The 17,495-nt window shown below is 34.2% G+C and overlaps 1 protein-coding gene across 1 annotated transcript in view; it reads left to right on the forward strand.

The window, feature by feature from the left end:
* The window catches only part of MS3_00005788 (uncharacterized protein), a 108,225-nt gene that overhangs the window by 89,515 nt on the left and 1,215 nt on the right, over positions 1–17,495 (forward strand). Inside the window, exons 18-20 of the mRNA XM_051213869.1 lie at positions 6–106; positions 2,917–8,982; positions 15,000–15,306. The gene's annotated coding sequence lies outside the window, so the exon portion shown is untranslated. The remainder of the gene's footprint in view (positions 1–5; positions 107–2,916; positions 8,983–14,999; positions 15,307–17,495) is intronic.

Genomic DNA, 17,495 nt, shown 5'->3' on the forward strand with positions numbered 1-17,495 from the left:
CGCAGTCCTTAAATACTCCCGTCATACGTTTGATATTAAACCGGTTGATGTCTAAATTTCCTGGGACGCAAAAAAATGTTGTTGAAGAAGCATTTGTTCGATGCGAGTAAGTGGTTTTTTTCGCATATTTATTGTATGTTAATTGAGATTACTTTGGTTCTCGTTGGTGAACATATAAATTCAAAAGATCTGGGGATTTGTTACAAACCATTTGATTGATTTGTTCCTCTTTCTAAATGAGGTTTAGACTATGGATAGAGGATAAAAAAGATGCATTTTGGCGAGCAAATAGAAAGCAAGGCAAATTTCTTAACCTATTTGAACTCACTTAGATGTATCTGGATTCACACTCATAGCGGGACTCGAACCAGTTTTTAGTGTTCTCAACTCTCAATACGATATCTGCTGAGCTACTGAGTTCAGATGGTCACTCGCTTGGGTAACGGCTTTAATATACTTAGACAATTTGTACAGATTACTCACTTATCAGCAAATATTGATCAAAATTTAGTCAAGAATACCAACTAGCGAATAACTCAAACCCTTTCTATAATAATAATATGAGATAGAAAATGTTTGTAAGCCAGGATGAGGATTTCGGATGTGTTATTTTCTCTGAGCTTGATAGTTCAATTGCAAAGCTTTTATTCTCTTTTTAAGCAACATTGCCATCAATTACTTCAAAAAGCAATCTAACGACTGTGAGTTAACTCTATAATATAGTAATTTTACATTGGTTTTCAGATGTCGACATCATCCTGGGTTGTTACAACCTTAATAGTACAATATAGCCCTATGATACAACTACATAGGTATCAAGAATCCTGATGAATGAAATTTCGTTTTGAAGTATATGCTGACAATATTGTCTAGATAATGAAAACTTCACGATCAAACGATCATGCTCGAATAGCACATCTTCAATATTTTGTCTTTTCACATTTGCCTAGATTGTGATGTTTCATTATTTCATATAACAAAGTTGTTAACTGACGTCAATACGAAATTTAGTTGTGAATATAGTTAGAAATAATATCCCGTATGTTACATTGATCAGGAACTCTATCAAACAAACTGTAAAACTCATATCACTATCTTACTTTATTTATGAAGTGTTAATTCTTCAGATTTTTCTGTACAAATAAATACATAGAGCATTTCGTACTTGTCATATTAGTTGATAAACTCGGATGGATCACTTTAATATAAACTGAGTTGAGTTTTTTTTAAAAAGTGAATGCAACTAGATAATTAGGTTATGTGAGACGTAACAAGTAAAATGGTCCTTCCTGACTCATCGTCGTTATGCTACTGTGTTTGATAACCCTCTTCGTCGTTCATTCGAACTCTCTTGTCGACCAAACTTTTATTTTATAAGCTTCAATCAAAAGGTTTACACTGAATTTTCATTGTATGTATATGATCTGGCAACTATTTACATTAATGCTGTTCTATTTAGAGCATTTGACCTTATAGTTCCTGACAAAACGTAGTGAAAGTCTTTCAATTCTATACATAGAAACCAATTGTTGTTACTTTATACGAATATTCGTCAAGATTAGAACGAATAGTTTGACAGTAATTGAGCGCCGAGTATAGAGAAGTCATTATATGTGAAAATTATATTTGAAATATTCTCAGCGATTGAAATTTAACTAATTCCAACGTTTCGTCCAGCTAACTTGTCTGGACTTCTTCAGGGTAATAATCAAAATCAAAATTATCAAAGAAATATATAGCTTTTAACAATCAGGATTATACTGTGTTAAACCAATCATATGATTGGTTTAACACAGTATAATCCTGATTGTTAAAAGCTATATATTTCTTTGATAATTTTGATTTTGATTATTACCCTGAAGAAGTCCAGACAAGTTAGCTGGACGAAACGTTGGAATTAGTTAAATTTCAATCGCTGAGAATATTTCAAATATAATTTTCACATATAATGAATTGTTGTTACTGTTTGAATGATCTTATTAAGAAGCTAAAACATCGTGTAACCAACTAGAGTTTCATACTATTCGTTGTATTGTGTTTAACTGTTTGGATGTTTAATAAAATCGGTCGAAATCCTACATAAGTATCTTGTATTTGTTAACACTTCTCATTTAAAAGATTCAAACATTTAGTCTCTAATTAATCCTTTGGATATGGAAATAGACTAAATACAATAACTGTTATCTAATTACCTACAAATGTTATGTCCGTGTTTGATTGATCATAGTTTACTTCATAATAGTTCTATTTTGTATACCTTTGAACAATTTACTTTTGATGATTATTTAGTTTTATAAACTATTTTTGGTTTGTTTATGTTACATCCAATCTTATATTATATACACTTAATTATTTAACTGAATATTCGAACAATAGACACTTTGTGTGTGTTTATCGTGTTCATTGAATATGTACACACTCCCTGCGTGTTTTCAAATTGTCTACTGTTATCCACGGTATTGCACGATCATCTTCCATTGTATTCTCTGGGCAAATGCCTCACATCCGACACGGTTGAACCCTATCGGTCATGGCTTCTCACTAGAACTTCCAGAATTACCTCTCGAGGTTAGTCACTGGTGAGCACATGATAATTATCAGTATAGGGTTGTAGAGACTGTTGAGTTTTGATTAAGATTATGAACTGTTGTATTTGCTTGGCTGCTCCCTTTCTAGTTTCACTGACTTACTAAAATATACTTTTCTGTAAACTTCTCCCACTGACTATTAGTTTTATACCATCTTGTCCAAAGTGATTGGGCCGTTTGAATCGTGAAACATCACGAGGTAGTATAGAACAATAACTATTGGAGTCAGATTAAAGCCTAAAGACTTACCTCTATATGTGTTAATTCACTTAAAATGTATTTTTCTTGAAAAAGACCCCCAACAACAATCAAACAATGTTTTCTTTAGATTTGATGAAGCTCGGACAGAAGTTTATCTTTTAACTTATTATAAATCAACTATTGAATCAGTGACAAAGTCTACGACAACAACAACGTCGACAACCACTAACAATTCATCGTCTATTCAGTGCTGGAATAACATGTCGTCAACTGTGAATCAACAGTCTATCAATTCAGCTTTTATACCTAATAATAGTGATAATAATGGCGATAATATTAATAATAATTTGGTTGGATTAGATTATCATCAGATTACGGAAGAAAACTTAAGTTTACAAGAAATTCAAGATGAAGAGGAAGCGCTGAATAGATCTATTGAAGATCAGAGAGATGTATGTAATTTTTATTAATTCTAAATTAGTTATTATTACATTACACGATGCTTGATTCACATACATACGTTTTTTTATTCACTTGGTCAACCACCCATACCAATAAGGAGACTGAAAAATAACTAGAAAGCTGTAACCAGCCAAAAGAATGAAAAATTAAACAACTCATTAGTATACATACGTTTGTCCCGCTGACCCAGACAAGTGGATATAGTCTGTGATCTTGACTAGAAACATAACTGGCTCCCTTCAATAGCACCTCTCGTTTGTAATTTTTCATCTGCTGTTTGATCTTGTGATGAAATTTAGACACAGGCACATGATTTATGCCTAGACTAGTCTAGCCTATCAGTTATAGAGATAATAATGGAAAAAGTCAGATTTCGTCGCAGATCAACATTAACAACAATTATGTTGTACTGTTTGGTTGTTTTGTTTTTGCTTGGGGGGTTCTCGACAAGACCCATGTATAACTTCCAATTGTTTGAAGATAGTCAACATGGAGTCGCATCTAAAGTTCTATGACATACTTCGAATTTTTTAGATCCAGAGTTTTGACAATTCCTTAAATAAATCCCTATCGATTATATTATGTACGACACAGGAACTGATAACGCCTAAAATAACAAAGAAAGCTTCTCAGCACAATCATTCAGATTAGTTTAGTCAACAAAATACGATTAGATGAATCTACCTATGAGCTGAAAATCTCGATCATTTCAAAATCTTATAAATTGTTCATAGGATAGTTAGAGGGTTGGAAAGCTCAAATTCTACAGATATTACTTTTTTAATGCTTAAGCACATCATCAACATATTGTGTTTATTTTGTTTTACTAAAACTAACTCAAATCACGAAATTTGCTCATCTAAACATAACTAATTGTTTCAATAATCAATTGTATTGTTATATAGTTTTTTTTAGTATTTCCCTAAGGAATTTTCATTGTAATGTGGAACAGTTATTTAATGCTCTGCAACTCTTCATCATTATTTGATTGATGTCAATTTACGACATTCTGATGATGTGAAAAAAAATCTAAGATCTATTCATTGTGTAGACTTGGTGGATACTTATTCTATTTTCAAAGAATAATTAAATGTATATTCCGACATATATACTATCAACGTATGCGTGTGATATTTGTGCATGCGTGAAACATACACACATATGATATTCAACACTATCACGTTCTTTTTTATACTTTCATTTTCTTCAATTGTTAAAAAAACAGTGTACACATTCTTAAGGATGGTTACATGGTATGAATTAGTTTAGTTCACGTGAAAATATTTAGTGTGATGTATATATAACTAATTGTTTGATCTCTGAGTATTGACTAGTATTATATTTGTCCAGTCATTTTGAGCTCTGATCAAATTTTGTTAATTAAGTTTTAATGTGACCACTTAGTTTGATTGACTAGTCATTACATGCAATATATTGAGAATTTAGGCGATTATATTTAGTTGGCAGGAAACCCCAGGCTCTGGTTTTATGATACTGCTTCGAGTTCCACAAGGAGCATCAATTCGCTTAAGATTGTAGGTATACCTTGCTGAGGAGTGTCAGCTAGCACCCAGTCTATACCCATAGTTTTTATCAAACTAATTCCAGCTACCTAACATCTCAATATAGTGTGCAGGATGTTAAGTCACTTAGACAAGTGGCCACATTGCAACTTGATCGATTGGATTCAATCAGTACATGAAATTTGTCACTACTCAGTAGTCAATTGATTGGAAATATTGTCATTCCAGTTTCATACATTCATCGCTGGATTTCCAGTTTCTGTTCGTGTGCATCGCGGCATAGATATTGGGTCGTTCACATGCTTACAATTACATCAATATGTTTTCTTCCATCTTAAAAATATGTTAATAAATAGGTTTCTTGATACCATTCTCATTGAAACCAAATGGTTTGAGTGACGAATTTCAAATTGTTGGGGAGTTTCAAAAAGAAGTATCGTCACTATCTCTATAGGCACACAAAACGTCAGAAAATGGTTTATCTAATCAGGGTTGAGTAGAGGCTTCTCGTAAACATCTAGGAAATGAAGAATCATATGTTCCATTTTTGATTAGATGTTTACCTATACCATTACTACGTTTAGTATGTCTTCAGAAATTTCTAGAAGCCTAATGTCACACATAACTATGAGTGCTCTCGACTTTCTGTACATGAACTAACCTTAGTGTGAATCTCTTACTCGTATTATGCACATTTTTTTCTCTTGTTCCACTTAAAGTGTATAAGTAGCTTGGGGTCATAGGAAGTTTCTTAGAAGGGAGCAATAAGCATTCCAGTAGCATATTTATTAAGAATCAATGTAGAATATTACAAATACTATATTCTTAAACCCTACCATATATTAACAGAGGTCAAGTTCTTTATTTTCTGAGGTATCAAAGTGTAGAAACGATTCTTCAATTCATAGAGTTGAATTAGTGATTAAACTCATGTTATAATTGAATATTGGTAGTCATAATTCCATATTAGGATTATTTATTCTGGTCCATGTTATTTTATGTAAAGAAAAATACTTACTATTTCTCCCCTACTTCTTATTCTACTATTATTACTACTACTACTCTCACTGTAATTATTATTTCCACTTTCTATCTATGTATAATCTTGTCTATTGATAAATTCTTTCATAGATCATATTTATTCTACATTATCCTTCTAATGTTTATCATCAAACATTAACATTATCCATCTATGACTTTTATTATTATTGTTATTGTTGTTTCACATGAGTTTTTGTATGGGATAGTTAGTTAGGCAACATAGATAGGTAGATAGTTATGTTTTAAGTGAACATTAACCTTTTCTTTTCATGTGTATTTTTTAAAATGGATTCCAATAAACACCAGTGAAAATAATATGATTCTTTATAATTATTTCGTTTAATATATATATGTAACATTCAGCTTAATCAGATGCACATGTTAGTGATAAAGGGTAGTTAAAAGAAAGTAGAAATATATAAGAAAATGTTAATATTGTACGGTTGTGGTATGATGTTGGTTTATTCCATCTTAATGATTTATTTACATATACAACGTCATTCTCTTAGATCTTGAGTTCTTAAATTATTCCGTACTTTTTGATTCGATGGATTCATTATTTCTTTTTGAATCATATTGTCTGTCTCTAACATTTCCTACTGTCATTAATAGTACTACTACTTTTACTATTCTGGTATTCGTTTCGATAATTTCATTTCGCTTTACTGATATGACTTGAACCGATCTACAAAATGTGTCAGATTTTATGCTATGACTAACTGTCTGATTGGATTGATACAAGGTCATCAGCTCGACTTTCCGCAGTAAGTGTGGATGATTTTGTATGAATAGATTATAAAATATAACACTGTTACAGAGTTTATCCACTTCCTCTCAAACTATGAATCTTTTTCGTTTTACAATATCACCGGTTTGAAACATTTTCCCCCTAAAAATTTCTCTACAAATAATGATGAATATAGAAAAGTGAGTTGTATAAATGTTGGGATGATCGCTAGTCGTATGTTTCTTCCCATTTTGGACTTATCAATTGAGAGTATACTTATAACTCAGTGTTGATGTTCTCATTAACAACGAAAAAAGCAGAAAAGAAGAAAACTCATAAATTTAGTCTACTCATATTTGAATAAAACTAGAGAGATGGTTGAATTTCACTCCATAAATTATAGATCTATTCTGTGTGACACCATTTGTTTTTAGAAATGGTAGGTATGCAATTTATTTATCACTACTTGCTTACGATGTTGAATGATAGTACATTTCACACCTACATATCATTGTAGCACTATCAAAGTATTTCAAATTCAGAATAACATTAAATCCAAAACTAATAAAAGCACTTGTTTAGAATAGATAGATTGTGGCTAGCATTGAAATCCGAGGCGCGCATTTCATTTTACTTTGTACTCGTCAGTCGGATCCACATACATTTACATTGGGACCACCCGGGCAGGATGCATATGTATTGACAAAGACCAATGAAAATTCAGTCCGTAATATCAATAAAAAGATAACTCAAGGCCTTTTTAAAGATGATATAAGAACATTTTTTATTTACATCAGTGATGTTCACAATTTCATAGGGCAATTTGGTTTCCTCCGTTGGATGAATAATAGTTATCAATATAATATATAATAATAATATTTAGTCATCAAATGAATAACATGAATTTAAGATGGTCAGGCCAAGTAGTTAAAGCAAAACAACTGTGGTGTGACGGTAGTAAGGTGTTTCCTTCAGAAAACCAGCATAACAGCGATGCTGCCTTCCCACAAAGCAAGGGTGAGGTTAGAAAAGGTTGACTCTAAAAATGCACACCCCGCCTTATCCCATGGATATCTGTCTCCGGCGGTAAGGTCCCAACAAGTACGGAGCTAACATGAAAATTACCCACAAAAAGGTCATGTGTGACCGACCTCAAGCAGTTGTCCCTTGGGCACTGCGGTCACACTCTCAGGTGACTAAGACCACCTCTAGCCCAATTTCCTTTTCAGGTACCTCTAGAAGAACCCTTCCAAGGTCTGGGAAACCTGGAGCTCCAAGTATAATGACATTTTATGCATAAATATTGTATTTGAAATAATCTCAATGATAGAGTATTAAATAATTTCACAGATTGAAATCATGAGTCAGTTGAAGCTAGACCGCCATGGAAAACCTGGAAGCACTGGACGGCCGTTTCGTCCTAGCATGGGACCCCTCAGCAGTGCGCATCCACGATCCCGCGCCACGCGGGATTCGAACCCGGGACCTACTGGTCTCGCGCGCGAGCACTTAACCATTAGACCACTTAGCCGGCATCCATCGGTGTTAATGTCTAACTTCAACCAATCCACGAAGTTGTGCCACCGTGTACCATTGTCTTCAGTGAGCTGATATCTCACAACAGACCTAGTTGAACTCCACTGGTAACGGCTTCTCACTAGAACTCCAGGAGTATCTCTTGAAGTCAGTCACTAGTGAGCAGATGACTGACTCATGATTTCAATCTGTGAAATTTCTAAAATCTCCACAATCTCCTTCTGATGTCAAATAATTCCAAATTTTCGCTCGGCTAACTTGAACCATTCCAGGTAAATGACGTAAATCGATATTATCAAAACGTATATAAGGTTTCGTTAAATTCCATCACAAGACAAGTCTTAACTTGAAATCTTTAAGGCCAAAGAAAAATATGCAAACTAAAGAACGCATGACACCGGAAATTATGGACAAACATCACAATCATAGATAGTACTTGGTAACAATAGGAAAGAAGAGCCTGGGACAAAGTTACTTGAAGGTTCTCAGTAGGCATGCTATGCTTTACGGAGAGTATCACACTTAGGTAGGTAAGCTATACAAAATTTCAAAAAACAAAATCACACTAAAAGTCTGTTTTATTGATTAATACCTTGTTTAAATAATTGTCAGCTATAGTTCAAAGAAGATCGTGGAGGAGTGTATTATTGAAATGTACAATACTCTACTTATGATAATCCTATACAACAAGATTTTCACGACATAATTTTCTGTTTACTATCATTTTATTTAACTTTTTCTTTCAGTAAAATAGTGTTCAGTTGCTTTGTTTCTCCGTTTATTAAATAAAGTCTCTTTTTTAGCGTCTTCTAACATTGGCTAATCAACTCTGTTTGAGTCGTTTAAAAGCACAGTTTCCTGGAATAGATATAAATTATTTGGAAAATCTTTTCATTCGATTTGAGTAAGTATTTATTATTATTATTTAATATATTTTTGTGTTTCATATCTTTTAATTGAAAATCAGTTGGGCCACCGGTGATTTTGAATGATGAACAATGTAGATTCTCTTAATGTGTACTCGATAGTACGGTCACTGATGCATACAACGCTTTAAAAATTGTCCTGACGATGAACCCCAAGGAGAAAAAGAAGAAGAAGAAGACAGGAGTGCAGTAAACTCTTTATACTCAACGAAGTCCAAATTAAAGAACAACTCTGTGTAAATGACAACAAGACAGGAATTTAGAACACAAGAAAATTAGAAGACTGTTAAGGGGAATCCAGATTATCTAGATTTTTGTTATTACTAGTTCTTTCGTTGAAAGATAACTTCGGTGATATCTGATATCTGCTGAAATCTGATTAGCTGTTTCCCCTTTCAATTCGCCATTTCTATCGTTTCTCAAGGTCAAGGGATATTACGAACTTAACAAAGTTGTTCCATTTCAACTTTTGACATTTGTCCGACGTATAAAGCTATCCTAAAATTCTTGTTTTAGCTACCTCATATTAATAGTTGAAATATTAGCATTGAAGTGCTGTTGTTTTTCAGTTGTTGCTTTATCAATTCCGCCATATAATTCGTTTGTATTAAAATAAGCTCAATCATTTCGTAATTAACAATCACAGAGGACCCGTACTGAACCCTATCTCAAGGTAAATATAACACGAACCGAAAATAATAAATACCAATCAGAAAACAGAAAAGATCATATGGATGAATCAGTAAAAGCGGAATTTTATTGCAGTTTTTATTCCTGGGAAGAAATTCGCTTAGAAATTTCGCTAATAGAGACTAGATAACATGAAGTCTTCCATGAGCTATGATTATTAGAAGCAGTTATAATGATTACTTCATCATCTGTTTCTGCATACTAACAATCTGGTTTACTTTACTCATGTTTCAAAACAGATCCGTTATATTTGTAAAATGCTTCATTTAAAGAAGAGAACATCGGTGTGAGTATGGGAAAGATCTGGTAGAACACAATAGATGATGAATACATTTTCATTTCAAGTTGTTTTCATTTATTATTCTTATGTTTGTTAAAAGTGAACTAATTGCATGAAATTTCGAAGATTCTGAGTATTGGTTACCATTGATCGGCATGATGTACCTGGGAGCTGAAGGAAACCTCATACACTCTATTATGCATGCGTATACATGTGTGTATTTCTGTCGAGTTATTTAAGTGGTATATCTGGAGTTAAAAATATCCATGATTAGTAGCAGCTGCTGAGAACAATATGAAATGGTTTGGATTATCCCGTCGTGATCGTGATCTAGCTTGGGATTTGTAAAGCAGTGGCTTGGCGATATTCGGGATTTCCTTTTCAACTAATTAGTTGTCGCTTCGTACCCTTCTCTTCACACAACTAGTCAATGACGTCACTATCTATAGTAGCAGAGTGATTCAAACATAGGTATTTCATTGTTCGTGGCCTTCGTGAGGTTAATAATTGGTTTGCTTGAAATAAACTGCCCATACCCTGTTTGTTTTTCACTTCTGTATGGCTTTGAAAAAGTTTCCTCTTTGGACTCAGAGGCGAGAACATATGAGTAAATTAACTACAATATTGGATAAGGATTGTGTTACACCACAAATTTGATTAAGTTCGAAAAATGAAGACCATGTGAACATTAAAACTTACTGGCATCCAAGTTTATCGTATCTGCTGTAAGATCTGAAGATTCTGAATTAAATCGCATGTACAATTGTTAGTGCATGCTGTTAAACGAGTCATCTCAAACTGAACTGAAACAAGGTGTTCAATTTTTTGATTGAGATCATGAACCGATTGGTTAGACCACCATTGAAAACCTGGAAGCACTGGACGACCGTTTCGTCCTATTGTGGGGCTCCTCGGCGGTGCGCACTCACGATCCCGCTCGCAGGATTCGAACCTCGGGCCTTCAGTCTCGCGTGCGAACGCTTAACCTACTGGACTACTGAGCTGACATCCAGTGGTGTTAATGTCTAACTTCAACCAATTCAAGAAATCGCGCGACCATCTTCCGTTGTACTTAGGTAGACACCTGTTTCTACCCGACACGGATTAGCTCCACTGGTCACGGCTTCTCACCAGAACTCCGAGAATTTTCTCACGAAGCTAGTCACTAGTGAGCACATGGTAATTATGAGTATAGGGCTTGTGGAGATTATTAAGCTTTTGGTTGAGATCATGAACCGATTGATGTTAGACCACCATTGAAAACCTGGAAGTACTGGACAGCCAAGGGTTCGAATCCCGCGAGCGGGATCGTGAATGCGCACCGCCGAGGAGCCCCACAATAGGACGAAACGGTCGTCCAGTGCTTCCAGGTTTTCAATGGTGGTCTAACCAATCGGTTCATGATCTCAATCAAAAAATTGAACACCTTGTTTCAGTTCAGTTTGAGATGACTCGTTTAACAGCATGCATTAACAATTGTACATGAGATTTAATTCAGAATCTTCAGATCTTACAGTAGATTTGACTATAGCGAATTTCCTCATCTTAGCTGATGTCAGTTCATGATGAAAACCATAACCTTTAATCCCTAATTCTTAATCCTAACCCTAACCAATAACAATGTAGAGACTTTTTAAAAAAACTATGTAGGTCATTTTAGAAGTTAGAGAAGACGGGCAATCTGTATTTACATGGACGAATTTATATATTGTTGCTTGTTCAATTTACAAGAAAAGTATCCTTTAAAAGACGCCAATACATTCGTTAACTGAGTTAAAATCTGTGTTATGTCCTAACGTAGAATGAGCGTTAACTTCCAGGAATTATTTAGAAATTATCACCATACATATATATATTCTTATCATATAATTAAGTAAATAGATCATATATGTTTATATTCCTTTCCTCATAAGTTTTCATTCGACTTGTGGGCTACCGCTATATGGTTTACCACTCTTAATTTATTCCTACTACGTTAATTACAGTCTCCTATACTCAGAACCACTTTGGGCATGATCTTCTATAATTATTATTCTTCATTTCATGGTATGATGCTGTCAGGCCTGCTTGTATATAAATCATGTTTGTCTGAAATATAGGATTCATACAACGGGGTTTTTTGTTTGTGTTGTGAACCTAACGGGCTAGGTTAGGCAAGAAGTTACCACATAGGGAATCGATAAGGCCTGAGAGTTGACTCAAGGCTGCTCTTTTTGGTTAACGCATTACTGGTTTAGTACAGGGACAAGATCATATATGTCGGTGTTCTGATTGGCGATTTTATGACGTCATATTTAATGAGCCATAGGACATAAATTGGCGACGGAACGGTTTGTTTAAATGAATCTACGTACCTACTTTTGTAGTCGGATATATCTTACTAATCGAAAATAGAGACTTTCGAGGTAATACTAGATCAATTTGTGCAAGCTCAAATGGAAATTGTCAGTATAATAGAGAAAACTGTCCTTAATAATGTTAACACTGGGCAAGATCCAAATGTTTCGATGTTGGATTCCGACCAGTCTAGTGATTATTTAACTATATCGAGTGAAGTCCTGAATTGTTGTGGGAATAATGTTTCAAATAAATCAAATTCCTATCAGATTTACGATATTACTTTACCAGATATGGATTGTCTTATTGATTCATGTATTTCGAATGAAATTGTTTATAAATATGTGGAGGATTTGTCGAGTGCATCAAATCCTGACGAGAACTCTGATGCCTTTTTATCAGATATGGTTTGTCCTAATGATTCGTTTATTTCTAGTGAAATCTTAATTAAATGTGAGGAACAAGTTATAAATGCGTTAAAATCTGATTACAGTTCTGACAGTGTCCCATCAGATGTCATTTGTCTTCAAAACGAATTTACTCCTAGTGATATCCCTAATGAATGTGACAAATATGTCCCAAATTAGTTGAATTCTAGTCACATTCCTGATGTTATTTTATCGGATTTCTGGTATTCTCACAATCTATGTTCGGTAGAATCCCCAATTAGTGGAATGATGAATCAGAGGGCACGGGAAGTTTGTCTGAAGCAATGAGAGAACCAGTCTGCTCAGGGAGAAAATCTAAAATGAGTCCTTATAATAAGTATGAAGCAAATGCATATGTTCCGTATGATTGTCTTGTAGGTGTATCACATGTGTTAATCACATATATCAATGCTGAAAGTGCATATTCATGTTATAACTGGAACAATGGCCTTATGTTTTTTTTCCACGTGAAAGGCGATGAATGGAACATGTAGCATATTTTTTATGCAAGTCAAAATCACATGTCGATTTGTATGCCTAAATACTCACATACAATCAAAACTTAAGCTATGAGATAATGCAGATTGGGAACGTTAAATTATTTATAACATTGCAACATAAGGTCCCTACATTGTTTCATGGGGGGAGGTATATGCATGCAATGGTAAGTCATAATTCTGATCAATCTTTTCAAACGGATGTGGGACAGGGCTGTCTACAACCTTAGAGGGGAAGGTCGTGTGTGGTAGTGAAACTAAAATATAATTAGTCATTGAGCCTGGACAAACAGGCACAGCGTACTGACTACTAAGTACGTGATTTCCTTTCGTGCTATTGATTTCTATTCCGAACTCACTGAGTGTGAATGCCTATAATTGTGTCAAATGAAAGTATTATCTAGTGCTAATCTGGTTTTCTCTTCCGGGTCGTGAATCCTGAATCTGTTATAACGTAACTAGCCTTATTATCGTATCAACGTAACATATTCTAGCTTCTGGACAAGCCAATCTATTCATTTTTCACAATTGATTGATCACTGGTTGGTGATCAATGTCACACGTGTCAGGTCCTTCTTAGTGCAAATAGAATGCTATCGATCGAGTTGCAATGTGGCCACCAGTCTAGGTGACTCGACATTGCGTACACTATGTTGAGATAAGATGATGATTGGACATAGTCAACAGGAAACCCTGGACCCGGGTTTTGAGTTACCCAGACTAGTGGTCACATTGCAACTTGGTCGATATCAATCCATTTGCACTAAGAAGGACCTGACGTACATGTCATTGATCACCACCCAGTGATCAATCAATTATGAATACATCTCAGTCCTACAGGATGTCAATCTAGGTCCGGTTAGCCCAGTGGTAACATCTCTGACTATGAAGCTGGGTGACACAGGATCGAATCCGTCAGGAAGCGCCAGCTCCCTCAAGATTAAAGGTACACCTTGCTGACGAGTGCCGAATAACACGAAACCCGGGCTCAGGGTTTCCTGTTGACTACCTCCAACCACCATGTATTCATTCTTCTTGAGTCACGTTTTCACTTTGTCAATTATTAACTTATCAACCTTGACTGTTTTTGTATGAGTGTATGTGTGTACATTCCTTATCCTACTCATTACATGCTTGTAACTTATTTTTGTTCGGCCATAAATATCGGTCAACGCTTGAATAAATCGAGTTGACTTACATGCCTTCTCCACCGCGCATCATCTCGTTGCGCTTCATTCCTTTGATCGTCTGCTTGGATCAATGATTGTATAAAATATACATATTCAAAAATACATTCTCGTGTTTGATTTATTTAATTCTATTATTCACTAATGCGAGTTATTGGCAGAATATATATTTCAATAACAATCATTCATACAATCCAATTGGAGTCAGATACGGGGCCACTAAAATCCTAGTATACTTGAGCGAGAGGGAAATACTTTAAACCATCCGTTATATCATTGTTTTTCCCATAAATTATCGATTTCTGATTGACCAAAAGTTGGCCGGAAATTAATCCCGGTTGTTTTAAGCTCATCCATTTATCATATTTATACCGCATATATTGGTGTAAGACAGGAATTTGTTGCAATGCTGTTCACGATTGGTGTGAACAATTTGTTTCATGTGATGTTGAATTAAAAAATTATCGTGATCACTATTATTGCTCTACGTAATTATGTTGTACTATTTTGTAATTTCATGCTAAATATGTTGTTTTTTTCTTCTTTTTCGTGTACTTTTTTTTTTATTAAATTTAGTTTAAACGAGCAAAATCTTTCGGGTTATCTCATAAAACAAGGTTTTGTAACTCACTCGTTAAATCCATTTCTCGTGGAAACTGTAAATAAATACATTGAAAATGTCGACGATAATGATAGTAGAGTTTCACCAGTTTCATCTAACCAAGGTTATGTAACTGATATTAGCAATAGCAGTATTCATAATACTGATTGGTTAAATTTGATTAACCAAAAGATATCTGGTATTCGACAAAGGATAGGTCGTATGAAGAATGATCTTTCATATGCTAACGATAATCGAATTAAACAATTCCAAATAACTGAGGTTTGTGTTTCATTTGTTTGTTTGTTTCTGTGGTTTTTTTCCTTGGTTTTAGTGTTCATTATATTTCATTAATTAGTAATTGTTCATTTATTACGTATTGTAATAGTCAACAACCAAGCGTGTTCCTTAATGCATCGTTGTTGTCTGTATTTTGAAGTCATGAGGTGTAGAAACTAATTGAGGAGATTGTCTATTATTGATTAAAAGATGAAACTGGTTTGCTTTCATACGTAGTTTGAGAATAGATTATTCGGTGTTGTTTAGATAATCCAACAGTCTTTAATGATCGCCGCAAAAATATCAAAGATTAAGATTTTATTTTGTAAAATAATAAAGATATACTTCTTAAGTAACTTATAACAACTTATAACTTATAACCTCCAACGTTGATGATTTGTACATCACTGCATACTTGACTATTAAATGAAAAAGCACCTTGTAATCCTATAGGCATTATAATTGATATCGGGAGATAAAGTTTGTCAAGGCGTTCTAGAGTAATGTCAAAAGTGTGTGAGGAGCTGTCGCTTCATGGTTGCTCACAACATGAGGAAGTACGTCTTAAGGTATCCGGAAGCGAAACCGGATTGATAAGAGGTCTTGGAGACCTAGGAGCATGACTGTATTAGAGCCCAAGAGATAATTAAGGACGGCCACACATGGTCTTTTTACGAGTATCTCTTAATATACAGTTGGGAAGAAAGTATAATCTGAAATAAATAATGCGACCGGTGACAGTTGAACCTAATAATTAGGTCTATATCTTATTCAAGAGTAAGGGGCCTAAAAACAAATCCTATAATCATATTTATTTTAAATAATTTGTAATCATGTTTAGTTTTGTGTTTAATATTTTGTTTACAAGTGTATGTGAGGATAACTATCCTTTCTCAGTGTTTAGTAAAAGTACGATAACTAGCATTTTCGGAAATTTTTCCATTTACTTCGTGGACCATTTCCGCATATGAGAGTTTAATTTTCATTGATGACTCCATTTCACTCATCTAAAGCTATTTACATATGTCTTCTGTGAATACCTTACTGTGGTGCTTCCCACTTTTCTGGATTTAGAAAGCAAATGTCGTGGAAGTTAGAGCTTAAAATGAAATTCTCAATAAAATTTGTGCTCTTAGGTGCAGTATCCACTCAATAGGTGAAGGGAAAATGCTAGATTTTACATCGAACGGCAGATTTGAGAAAAAGTCAAGGAGACATCTTCTATGCTTGATTGTCTTATTTTACTAGGTAGAAAAACATTATTTGATGATTAACTGTTTTGTATATTCATATCCAGTTATTAGGAGTGCAATGTGAACTTATGTCAGTAGTTCTATCTTGTTGAGCATATTTTATCAGTGTATCACTTAAACAACTGAAACGTGTATATAACTAATCTATAATCTCTTGCTCGATAAGCTATAAAACAATACGGAACTGTGTACAGAATAAGCCTAGCATAATAACTTTATTATTTTGAGAACTGGATACACTGAAGAAACATTGGATACCGGAGGAGGAAGGGCTGAACATCACAAAGGGTCGGGATAGGTGGGATTCAGGTCTCTCCATGGACATTGTAACTTTTTAGTACATATTAATGCTATATCACAGACTAAATGGTTTTAAAAACACGGATCACTGAACTTGGACTAATCAAGGTCTCCTAATAAAGCAGTTGTGTAAGTGCCTACTGATGATTAGTTTTAAGCTTAAAATCTCTGTTCAGTACTTGTTGGTTATCTTTTAAACTGTCGTTTGTTTTTACACATTTGTTTTAATTCACCTTAGATACGTTCATTACAAAGTCAATTGCATTATTTAGAATTACAAAAAGCTGAATATCTTGCTGATACAAGATCATCATTATATGAAGATGAATTATTGACTAATGGAGGGAAACCAATTCATTCAGCTTGTTTAGCATTTGCTTATCTTGATTTACATGGATTAAATAAATCATGCGCATTACATGTATTACAACAACGTTTAACTTATTTAAAAGATAAATTAAATCGATTAAAATCATTGAAATATTTCACCGTGATAACTGGTCGAGCAGCTGGCAGTGAAAGTGACTTAGTGTCAATAGCCCCAGTGTTAAGACCAGCAGTTATACAGTATCTTTCAAGAAATGGTTATAAATTTGAAGAGAATTTTCGTGTCGGTTCTGGACATTTTACAGTTAGTTT

This window comes from Schistosoma haematobium, chromosome 3, assembly GCF_000699445.3.
Source record: "Schistosoma haematobium chromosome 3, whole genome shotgun sequence".
NCBI classification, from domain to species: Eukaryota; Metazoa; Platyhelminthes; class Trematoda; order Strigeidida; family Schistosomatidae; genus Schistosoma; species Schistosoma haematobium.